Here is a 10,018-nt window from a genome sequence, read left to right as displayed (position 1 = left end):
ATTTAGTGAACATATCACTGTCGAATTGAGTCCCATTGTCCAAGACTATCTTCCATCGTAGGCCAAATCGACATATGATATTCTTCACCACAAAGTCTAAGACTTTCTTCGAGGTTATGGTGGCGAGCGGTTCTACTTCAGTCCATTTGGTGAAATAGTCCACGTCTACAACAGCAAATTGGACTCCTCCCCTTCCCGTAGGTAGCTTTCTGATTAGGTCGATCCCCCATCCAGCAAAGAGCCAAGGGCTTTGCATCTGCGTCAATTCGTTAGGTGCCACCTAGGGTATCTTGGAGAACATCTGGCACTTGTGGCATCTTCTGACATACTCCATCGAGTCTTCATTCATTGTCGGCCAGAAGTAGCCTTGTCTTAAGATTTTCTTTGATAGGCTCTGCTCTCCAACGTGATCTCCACAAAACCCCTCGTGTACCTCGATCATTAACAACTTTGAATGGTTAGGTGTAATGCACCTTAGCAGTGGTAGGGAGTACCCTCGTTAGTACAGTACCCCTTCGACTATCATATAACGTGCAGCATGTCTCACCAATTTCCTTGCTTTGTTCCAATCGCTGGGCACTATTCCCTGGTTGAGATAGTTAATAATAGGGGTCATCCATGTATCTCCTAACTCAACAGGTAGTGCCTCCTGCTCAATTATGCTTCTTTCCGCCAAGTATTCGACAGGAACAACATTTAGGGTGTCTGCATCTTTGGCACTAGCAAGCTTGGCTAAGGCATCGACATTGTCATTCTGCTCTCTCGGAACTTGTATAATTGATTATTTCTTGAACTGTGCCAACAAGTATTTTACCTTGTTCAGGTACTGTACCATCCTAAGTCCCTTGGCTTGATACTCCCTCAATACCTGGTACACCCCACTAGTTGGGAATCGCTGAATATCTCGAGGGACTGTGCATGTACACCCCGAGACAAGCGTAATCCTACTAATAATGCCTCGTATTTAGCCTCGTTGTTTGAAGCATTGAATCCAAATCTGAGAGCGCAATGGATTCAAAGATTCTTCAGAGTGATCAGTATGATTCCTGCACCTGAGTTGTGCTCATTGGATGCTTCATCAACATATAGCTTCCATACAGGAGTATTGCATTCCTTCTTGGTATCTCCATTTTCTGGTTGGTAGGATGGGCCTTCAAGGTTAGTGCCTTCAACTATGAAGTCTGCCAATGCTTGTACTTTTATTGCCGTCCTTGAATGATAAGTAATATCAAATTGTCCTAGTTCCACTGCCCACTTGAGTAATTGTCTCGAGGCCTCCGGTTTCTGGAAAATCTGTCTCAGAGGTTGATCGGTCAGGACTCGGATTGAGTGAGCTTGGAAATATGGACGCAGATTTCGAGAGGTGATTACTAAATAGTAAGCTAGCTTTCCAAGAGGGGGATACCTAGACTCTGCACCTACTAGCCTTTTACTGATATAGTATATAGGGTGTTGTACCCTGTTCTCTTCCTTTACCAAAGCAGCACTGATTGCATGCTCGATGATTGCCTAATAGATGAATAATACTTCACCATATATTGGCTTTGCTAAGACGGGAGGTTGGGCGAGGTGCTCCTTCAGGGCTTAGAAATCTTCCTCACATTCCTCAATCCATTGGATCTTCTTACTGCCCCTCAGTAAGTTAAAGAAAGGGACACACTTGTCTGTAGACTTTTATATGAACCTATTGAAGGCAGCTACTCTCTCGGTTAAGCTTTGCACTTCTTTGATTGTGGTGGGTGACTTCATGTCGATCAATGCTTTGATCTTCTCGGGGTTAGCCTCGATTCCACATGAATTGACTATGTATCCAAGAAACTTACCAGAACCAACTCCAAACGAGCACTTGAGAGGGTTTAACTTCATACTATACTTTCTAAGTGTTGTAAAGCATTCCTCCAAGTCTTGAACATGCCCTCCAGCTTCTTTGGACTTGACCAACATGTCATCGACGTATACCTCCATATTTTTGCCGATCAAGTCTCAGAACATGCCATTCACTAAACGCTGGTAGGTGGCTCATGCGTTCTTCAAGCCGAATGGCATCACCTTATAACAGTACAACCCCTTGTCTGTCCAGAATCTGGTATGTTCTTCGTCGGGAAGGTGCATACTTACTTGATTACACCCAGAATATGCATCCATGAATGAGAGTATTTTATGTCCTATCGTTGCTTCGACTAGTTGGTCTATCCTTGGTAGTGGGAAGCAGTCTTTAGGGCAGGCCTTGTTCAGATCTGTGAAGTCTACGCATGTTCTCCATTTCCCGTTTGGTTTTGGGACCAGCACGGGGTTTGATACCCAATCATGGTAGTAGGCCTCCCTTATAAAACCATTTTCCTTGAGTCGCTCGACCTCCTCCTTCAGGGTTTGAGATCGTTCTTTATCAAGCAGTCTCTTTTTTTGTTGCACTGGTGGGTAGTTCTTATCTATATTGAGGACATGACTTATTAAGGATGGAGAAATTCCAACCATGTCCTTATGTGACCAGGCAAAGACGTCCTGGTTTTTCTTCAAAAATTCCACCAACCGTGCTTTAATTTTCACCTTTAACTCCTTCCCGACTTTGATTACTCTAGTCGAGTCCTCCTCATCTAGTAGGACTTCGTCAAGATCTTCGACTGGTCCCACCCCCATGACGTCATCCCCAAAGCGAGGATCGATGTCATTTCCCTCACTTTGGGAAACTTGCTATTACAATAAATCTCTGTTAAAAGGAGCCCCGACTCCAGTAAAGTGTTTCTTTCAACGTCAACTTCCATGTTGACAACCTCATCGGTTCCTTCATTCTCTTCGCAGCAGGTTACTATCATGTTGTTTACGCACGGTCCTTTCTTTGCCATGACCACTGACGCATTATAGCATTCTCGTGCCTCCCTTTGGTTACCCTGTACACATCCTTGCCCTACCCTAGTGGGGAACATCAAAGATAGATGCCAAATAAATACTGTAATGCCCTGGATACCCCAAGACCGTTCCGGTGAACGGTGAACCGTGAATTTAACTCGCTACCCGAGTTCTTTGGTTAAAAACGTGCTTCTAGGTGTTATTAATAGGTTAAGGTGGAAAACCAATCAAAAGGGGAGGATATATTTTATTTAAAACATAAAATTGTTCATGGGCCCATAAAAACGTTTACAAGTTATTTACAACTCAAAATGGTCATTACAGTTTCAAATATACAAACCCACCGACCTAAGCGGAAAAAATAGGGTAAACCCCCTAGTTCCTCTGAGAACTCCTTGGCTGTGGTGGTCAAGCGGCCGCATATGTACCCAGCACCACCTAAGCTCTCCACTCAAGGCTGGGTGAGCTTTTCTTTTCCTTTACTTGCACCACATAGCACCCATGAGCCAAGGCCCAGCAAGAAAACACAATATTGCATGAATATAATATCAACAATGATCATAATAATCATCCAGGACTCTTAGTCCAAAATAAAGGAGTGACAGTTGAAAAGTCACTAAAGTGAGTTTCGTTCCCTTTAGCCATGTGACGATAGGGTCACCTGGGATTTCTAAATAAGTGATCCTTTCACTAGCTTATCAAGATAGGCATTCGATGAACTAGTCACCAATATAACCTACCACATGACCATAGAGTCACAACCATGGGATTCCGCTCCCTAGCCATGTGACAACCGTCACCTAGGCCTTTGGCCTTGGCTCTTTCATCGAACTTAGGGTCAGCCCAGCATTAATGCTCCTAGAGTCATTCAACGCTGATATCGATTAGATCTAATCTTTAATCGACCCTGCGTTCAGGACGCTTATGCCATTTCTGACTCTTAGGTCAGTAATACGCGACCAATGCCAACCCTGACTAGTTAGTGCCATACACAAGTAAGCAAGAGTTGCTAAGCATTTAATATGAAATCAATGTCCACATTTAAACCAACATGCCTCAACAACAATCATGCATGTCATATACATAGGGTGCAGTTTTCTTACCTCTGATTCGAGCGAGAGTTAATATAAGAACGACCCTTGAGAACGATCAACCTTTAAGTTCCTTAGCGGTCTCCTAGTCATAACCAAATATGGGACAACATCAATAAAATGAGCAACAAAGGTTCCCGAACCAAGATCTAGCCTCCGAGACATCTAATCTCACTAATCCGGGTAGTAGGAGCGATCCCGAGGCCTAAAACTGAGTTCCCATGATCAAAACACCTGATTGGCCTCAAAACCCTACCTGAGCCGCAGCCCTAGAACCTTGAGCCGCGGCCCCCAGCCACACTAGGAGCAAGGGTCACAGTGCCCACTACTCAATGTCGCGGCGCCCAGCATGCCCAAACTCCACCACCTACTTCTTCAAGCTTGGGCCGCGGCGCCCAAGAACAGGACTGCGGCCCCCACCCGGGAACCAGCCATAACTCCGATTTTCTTCATTTTAAACCTTCCAAAAACATACCTAAACACTTCCAAATCCAAAAATCAAAGTTCCCAAACACCCCAATGATCCAAAATCATCAAATCCCTAGGCTCAAACGAATCAAAAACTCATCCATTCATAAAACCCAATTCAAAGCTTAAAAACTCAAAACTTAAAACTTAGATTACCTTTGATTGGGTTGTTTCTCGTTAAATCCTTCGGTCGAGAAGCTTCTAATCTTTCCTAGGATCGCTATGCCTTGATCTTCGCTTGATTCTAACTCCTAGAACTCCAAATTTTTTCAAAATTGCCACGAACGTCACAAAGGTTAACGGGAGAGAGAAAAACGTGTTTTAAACGTACGGTTCTATCTAACGAACTACTTCAGGCTTAAGTAACCTCAAATAAAACCTAATGCTCGGGGTCCCAAAAACACCCCCGGGACATAATAGTCAAAACCCCCAAAATTTCCTCCTGGTCTCAACAACTCCCAATTTATCATCAAATAAACAAATGCATTATCCAATATCCCAATAAATGACCCCGTTATGACAAAACCGCTAATTTACAATATAAGACTGTCTCATGCCGAATAGCTCGAATATATCCCCATAATAATGGGATCTCATCCATAAATCACAATATGCACCAAAATACACAAATATGCCCTCAACGGGCCAAATTACCAAAATACCTAAATAATCAAATGTTGACCCACATGCATGCATTTAACATCATATTATAATATAATTCACATAAACATGCATATAATCATTTAATGGCATAATTAAGCAATTGTGGCCCTCCCGACCTACTAATCCAGCCATTAAACTACATTAGAGATTTCGGGGCATTACAAATACTGCTGCATGTAATGCCATCAGGAAGGGTCTCCCGAGCACTACATTATAAGTCGGTGAGCAATCTACCACCAGGAACTCTGTCATGATAGTCTCGTGCCTGGGGGCATCCCCCACCGTGACCGGTAGTCTGATAGTTCCTGCTGGTGCTAGGCATTCTCCCGTGAACCTATATATCACTTGGGAACACGGTGTCAGGTCATTGATCGTGAGCTTCTTCTTCTCGAGGGATGATTTGTAGATGATATCCACTGAGCTTCCCGTATCCACCAAGCATCTCTTCACCCGGCCATTAGCGATTTGAATGGTAAGGACCAAAGGGTCATTGTGGGGATACCTCACGTGCCTGGCGTCATCCTCTATAAAAGTGAGAGTTTCACTTTCATACTTTGGAATTTTTGGAGACCACTCCTGTAACAACCCAAAATCTCTAATAAGGCTTAAGGGCCTTGATTAGTGTGCCAAGAGGGAATTAAAGGAATAATTGTGATTTAAATGAGTAATTATATGTTTAGTAATGTTTATATAATAATTGAAGATATTATTTGTTAATGTGATATGAAATAAATGTATGATATATGTGAGAACCACATTATTATGTGGACAGGTTCGCAGAGCACGACTCAAGACGATTCTAGGGTCAGATAGCGGGAAAAGTCACAACGGGACTTAAGCTATGACTTTGGATAAGTCGAGGGCATTTTTAGATAGCGGGTAGCGATTTGGAATATCGGGTCATGAAAATAAATATATGGAGATATATTTGAGGTTAGGATGTCTAGGCGGGAATATTGGGGGATTTTATCATTTTGGCCTCGGGGACGGTTCCGGCACCCCGAGCCTCGGGATTAACTTAATGAGTGAGATAGACATAAGGAAGCCTTTAGAAAATACAAACCGACTAAAACTTTTACCTCAGCTCTCTCTCACTCTCAAGGAAAACAAATGGAAGGAAAAACACAGAGAACTTAAGGGGAACAAGCTGGAATTTCTGAGATTTGTGGTGAGGATTTTGAGGTTTAGCTCATAAGTAAATCAAGAACTAGGACAGGGATTAAGGTAAGCATCTAATCTTCTTTTATGTGGTTGAATTCTGAGTTCTAGCTGGGTTTTGGTCAAGTTTTGAAGTAAACATGGTTTTGATGTCTTAAGGCAGAATTAAGGAGGAAACTTGGAGATTTAGCTTGGCTTTGGCTTGGTGAGGTGATTCAACAGAAGAGGTAAGTTTCAACTCATGGTTTAGAGGTTTTAGATTGGGTTTGAATGGCTGGTTTGAATGTTTATAGTTCTTGAGTTTCAGAAATTGAAAAGAGAAGATTAGTGTGTGTTGGGTTGAGTTTTCAGTGGAATTAAGTTGTTTAAGTCCTGTTAAAGGTGTTGTATTTGTTGGGTGTTGAAGTAGGGAGCTTAAGGGTGGTTGTGGCTGAGGTTTTGAACTTTGAAATGGTGTAAATTATGGGTTTTAAGGGGAGGGTCGCAGCTCTGTTCTAGAGCGCTGTGGCCCTATCATGCAAAGGAGCCAAGGAGGCTTGGCCAAAGGAAAGTGCCGCGGCGCCCAAAGCAAGAGCCGCAGTGCGTGTCCTCCTTCAGGGGTGGTGTTGGTTCTGTTTTAGGGAAGGTTCACGGCTAGGCTTCAGGGGCCGCAGCCCTTGGTTTCACACATGAGTTTTTGAGGGTTTTAGGCACGGGAAAGTGGTCTAGTGTGCTCAGGTTTGGTTTCACCACCGTGCTTGGTGGAATTTGGAATCCCAAGAGTTAGTTTTGTAACTGGAAACCTATATTGGAGTATTAATGGAACCCTATACTTTGGTTGTGACTAGGTGATAAAGGCTTAGGCTCGGGAACGGATCGTGCTTGAGAGGCGTTGTTCGTAACCCAATAACTGCACAGACTAAAGGTAAGAAAACTGCACCTGGTTGAATATATGTGACAAGACTAAGGGCTCCCTATTGTAAATGCTTGAAAATATGGTATTATGCCATGCAAGCCATTTAGTGAACCAACGGCCTAAGGGTGCCAAGGGTTTCACTAGTGCACAGGGCGCGGCTCAGCCACTGTTAGCCGAGGACAGCTTATTATGCACTGAGCGGGCCGGAGTCAGTGGGTTAAATAGAGGGTGCGGCCTAAGTCGTCAGCCCTGAATATTATGTGAAATGAGTGTTATATGTGATAGAATGTATCTTGAATCAGATTATATGCGCTGAATATCTGTTGGGGATTATCTGATGGGAATACTTGCATAATGAATTAATTGTCTATTTTCATTGATTGAGTTGTTTAAAATGTTTTCTTGCTGGGCCTTGGCTCACGGGTGCTACGTGGTGCAAGTAAAGGCAAGGGCAGATTAGACCAGCCTTGATTGGAGAGCTCAGTGAGTGGAATGTACATAGCCAGGTGCTCGGCCGCCACGGTTGAGGTCTGTGGAAGGACATGGAACCTGAAGACTGTCTGTTTTGCCTTAGTATGGCTAGTGAATACTCATGTATTTTTGGGAGTCTGTAAACTTATTTTAACTCTACTTTCTTATGGGATCCCGTGTTTATTACAGTTTAAATATATGAAATGAGTCCTTTGAGACCAAAACCTTTTTAACCCTAGCTCTTACATGTTTAGTGACACGTTTTTAAAATGCCGACTTGATTAGCGAGCCTTGCACCTTTGTAAGTACACAGTGTAACGGTCTTGGCTATCCAGGGCGTTACAACTTGGTATCAGAGCGTCCTAGGTTTAAGGGTTCGTGAAGACAGCCTGGACATGTACATTCGCTGTTGGAGACAAGCTCAAGTCAGGGTTTGGTAATGTGTAAATGTGTGCTTATGTGCTTATGTGCCCGAGATGAGCTATGCATGTTGTTATTCATTGAATTACTAGGAAGCATGAGATACTGATAGGGCTTGGGCCTTGACTGCTGTGTGAAAATATTGAGGCATGTTTATTAACATTGTTGTGCATGTAAATGGGTATATGAATGATCAACTTAATATAGTGCACGGGTGCTTATATGTTGGCTATTTGTGGTTGGTTATGTTCTATTGATGAGTTTTGGAGAAGCTTTTACCCTGTAATCGTGGTCTGACCGCCGAGTCGTTATTTGCAGATTGACTTGGATAGCTATGCGTCTAAGAAAATCTTCACGACTAGCTGGCACTAGGTCCGGGACCAGGGGTGATGACCAGGGCCATACTCCTCCGCCAGTGCCTGAGAACTAGCAGCAGTTGATGGCTGAGATGCAGGCTCGATTACAGAGTCAAGACGAGCAAATCCGTATTCTGCAACAGCAGGCTCCATCAGGGAGTGCTGCCCCTACTCTACCACCAGTAGTGGTACTAGCTGTGGGCCTGGGGAGGTTGTTAACAAGTGGGAACCGTTATATGAGCAGTTCAAGAAGCAGCAACCCCCAATCTTTGAGGGTGGACCGGATCCATTGAAATCCGATCAGTGGCTAACCATGATTACAATAATTCTGGATTTCATGAGAATTGAGGGACAGGATAGAGTGGCCTGTGCCACTTATATGTTGAGGGAGGATGCCCGCATTTGGTGGGAAGTGGCATCGCAGACCATAGATTTTGCCACTTTGACTTGGGAAGGTTTCAAGGATTTGTTTGGCCAGAAGTACTACAATGTTGCTGTTAGAGCAGCAAAGGTCAATGAGTTTGTGAGTTTGGTACAGGGCAATACGACTGTTACTGAGTATGCCCTGAAATTTGATAGACTTGCGAAGTTTGCACCAGATCTTGTGCCTACTAATGCTGCTAGGCAAGATCGTTTTATCAGGGGGCTTAATGCTATGATAGCCCAGGATTTCAGGATCACAACAGTACCTGGAGGAACAACTTATGCCCAGGCCGTTGAGAGGGCTCTTACCGCTGAGGAAGCGGAGAACAAGATATGGAAGGAGAGCGCAGTGAGGCGTGAGGGCCGCAGGGCGGTGCCTCCTTATTCAGGGGTAGGTAGGGGCGGAGGCCCCAGTGACTTCAAGAGGAAGACTCCTGACACTTCGGCCGCTCTTGGTCCTGATAAAAGGGGTCGGGGTGGTCAGGGTGGCCGTCAGGGTGGCGGTGAGGCATGGAGGACCTACCCAGAGTGCCCGAGGTGTAGAAGACACCATCTGGGCGAGTGTCAGGCCAAGGCATGTTTCGTGTGTGAGGCAGTGGGACAGCTCAGGAAGGACTGCCCAACGGTAAAGAAAGGTGGAGCAGGAAAGGTGGATAGCTTGACTCCAGCTCGAGTATTCACCTTGACTTAGGCAGAGGCTGAGGCTAGTCCCTCAGTAGTGACAGGTCAGCTTTCTAGTGCTGGCTTTCCTTTTACAGTATTGATTGATTCTGGTGCTACACATTCTTTTGTTTCTAGTAAAGTGATTGATAGACTGTGTAGACCTAGTGAGTACCGGACCGCAGGGTTTGGGACTTTGTTACCTACGGGGGAACTGGTAGTCTCTAGGAGATGGATTAGGGCACTGCCAGTGATGGTTGATAGTAGGGAACTCTCGGTGGATTTGATTGAGTTAGATTTGGTGAATTTCAATATGATCTTAGGGATGGACTGATTGGCCAGATATGGAGCTACGATTGACTGCAGAAAGAAGATGGTTACCTTTAAGCCTGAGGGAGAAGGCCCTTTTGTCTTTTTGGGTGTTGTGTCTAGATCCCGCGTACCTATGATTTCAGCACTAAGAGCCAGGGACTTGCTGCAGGGAGGATGCATAGGTTTCTGGCCAGTGTGGTGGATACCACCAAAGTTATGCCGGCAGGGCCGGGGGAGACCAGGTTGGTGTGCGA

Source organism: Humulus lupulus, chromosome 7 (genome assembly GCF_963169125.1).
Source record: "Humulus lupulus chromosome 7, drHumLupu1.1, whole genome shotgun sequence".
NCBI classification, from domain to species: Eukaryota; Viridiplantae; Streptophyta; class Magnoliopsida; order Rosales; family Cannabaceae; genus Humulus; species Humulus lupulus.
The sequence above is the reverse complement of the archived record's forward strand: the minus strand, read 5'-3'. Positions refer to the sequence as shown.